Raw genomic sequence first — 2500 nt, forward strand, 5'->3', positions numbered from 1 at the left:
ACAAACCCTCGGTACGAACGGGAATGGGTGAAAGGCTCTTTCTTTGTAGGCTAAACGGACACTTGGAGGGGGGCTAGGACCAAAGGCAGGATTAACATGGACACAGGCCTTTTTAGTGACAATACTAAGTCTCTGGATTGCTCCTAAGAACAGACTAGCGGTCAGTCCATTTGAGATGGGTGACTCTATCTTGGAATTCTTGGTGGAGAAGTTAGGAGACATGCATGCCATGGGGGAAGAAATTTGTCTGCAAGTATTTGAAACAGTTATCTGCGCAAGTCTTGTCCTTGTCTCCCTATCTACAGGAACGCAGAGTCCAACTGTTGGAACAGCAGACGCATCCTTTGAAGTCTGGAAATCGAGTTAAACCAGAGGGAGGGGAGTCAGCGACTGAGTTGGGAGAAACCCTAAAGGAGACACCGGCGTTGCCCAAATACTGCCGGACACTGGACTGTGCAGAAAAAGAAAAAAAAAAATGCGCCTGAACTTTTTTGTCTAATTTTACCTTTGTAGTTTTGATGACCATACGGGTCCCTGAACCTGGAAAAGAGAGTCCACAGGGTTCAAGGGAAGCTTTGAAGATGCACTCAATTTAGAACAATAGGGAATTTATATTTATATTCCATACGAAAAGGCATTAAGATACAATTCTGAAATCCAGCCTACCTGTAGTATGGGAACTACGGTTAATCCACTGGTTTGAATTTGTTAGCCTTAGAGGCTGGCGCCTGAGTCACGAGTGGACTGATGAACAACTACTGAAGGGGGTGTGTGGAATTTGACACCTTAATAGCTTTAACTCAGAAAATAGCTTGTCAGGCTAACGATCTTAATTGCTGCTGGTTGTGTGGGGTTTACAACTCTTCATGGTGGACATGGATTGAGAAAAGGCTAATGGGCTCTTAAAGAGGGCAGTGGCAAAATTGGCTCAGGAGGCGAAATGGAGGAGGTGGCCCCAGGCCTTGCCAATTGCTCTCCTGAGAATAAGTATTCAGACATCCGAAAGACTGGGGCTCTCGCCTTTTGAGATAATACGAAGTCTTACAGGGGAAGAGAAAGCTCCAGCATTTAGGTTTTGCCAGCCTCAGGAAGCCTTTTGTTTTGTTCTGTTTTGGGTTTGGTTTTGTTTGCTTCTGAAAACAAAGGGGTGGCAAATGGGGGGGGTACTCACTCAGAAATTGGGAAAAGCGCGCCAGACGCCGGCGGAAAAAAAACCCCTCGGTACGAACGAGACCCCTCCCCTCCCCCCCCCCCCGGGGGAAGGGCGGGGCCTCCCTCTCCCCGCCCCCCCTTCCCCCGTGGCCGCACCGCCCGGGCGCCGGAGAGTTAGGTAGACCGGGGCCCGCGGCGGACCTCTTCGGGCGGCCGCGCGGGAAGGGACGGGCCGGATGCCCGTCTTCGGACGGACGGACGGGCGGGCCGAGGGAAACCGGCTCGCGGAAGGCCCGCCCCGCCCCGCCCCGCGCGCCCCCCGGGTCACGGTAGACCGGCCCGCCGGAAGGGAAGGGAAGCGCCTCCGCTCCTCGCTCCGGGTAGACCGGCGTCGCTGGACGGGGGCGCCGCCGCGACTCGCTCCGGGTAGACCGGCGCGCGGGCCGGCACTTGGGCGCCCGGCGGCCGCGGGGTACGGCGGAAAGGGTAGACCGGCGTCTCTCGAAGGGACGCCGCCGCCGCCGCGCCTCCTCCTCCCCGCCCCCCCCTTCCCCCGTGGCCGCACCGCCCGGGCGCCTTCCCGCTCCGCCCGGGCGCCGGAGAGGGAGGTAGACCGGGGCCCGCGGCGGGCCTCCGGACGGACGGGCGGGCCGAGCGAAACCGGCTCGCGGAAGGCCCGCCCCGCCCCGCCCCGCGCGCCCCCCGGGTCACGGTAGACCGGCCCGCCGGAACGTCCGCCCGAAGGCGCGGCCCTCTCGGGCCTCGCCGGCCGCCCTCGCCCGGAGCCCCGGCCCGCCACACCGCGGAGGCCGGGAGCGGTAGACCGGGACCGCTCCGCCTCTCCCCGTGGCCCGAGGCCGCGGCCCTCCTCCGCCTCCTTCCGGGTCGTGGGGGGGGGGCGGGGGCCGTGGCCGTCCGCGCCCTACGGACGCCCGGAGGCCTCCGCTCCGCCCTCGGCGGAGGACCGAGGTAGATCGGGACCGCCCGCGCCACGCGGCGGGGGGGGACGGGCCGTCGGGGGAGGAGGGCGAAGGCGCCGGGCCGGCCCCGCCCGTCCACGCTCCGCCCCGCCCGCCCCGGCCGGGCTGCGGTGGCGCGGGCCGATCTGGCGCCAAGTCCGGCCGGGAGGGCCCGGCCTACCCGGAAGCGTCGATGGGGACGGCTTCGCCGATCGCGCCCGGGCTCGGGCTCCGGCGTCCCCGCTCGCTCCGGCGGACGGCCCCGGCCTCCTCGCCTCTCGCCGGCGACTCGCGCCCTTAGAGGATTTGTGCGCGGAGATTTCTGGCGACTGGGTTTTCAGGACCCTCGGAGGTGCGGGTCTACCCGATCCTCGACCGCGGGCCAGCCA

The sequence above is a fragment of the Candoia aspera genome, unplaced genomic scaffold (assembly GCF_035149785.1).
Source record: "Candoia aspera isolate rCanAsp1 unplaced genomic scaffold, rCanAsp1.hap2 H2.scaffold_157, whole genome shotgun sequence".
In the NCBI taxonomy this organism is placed as follows: domain Eukaryota; kingdom Metazoa; phylum Chordata; class Lepidosauria; order Squamata; family Boidae; genus Candoia; species Candoia aspera.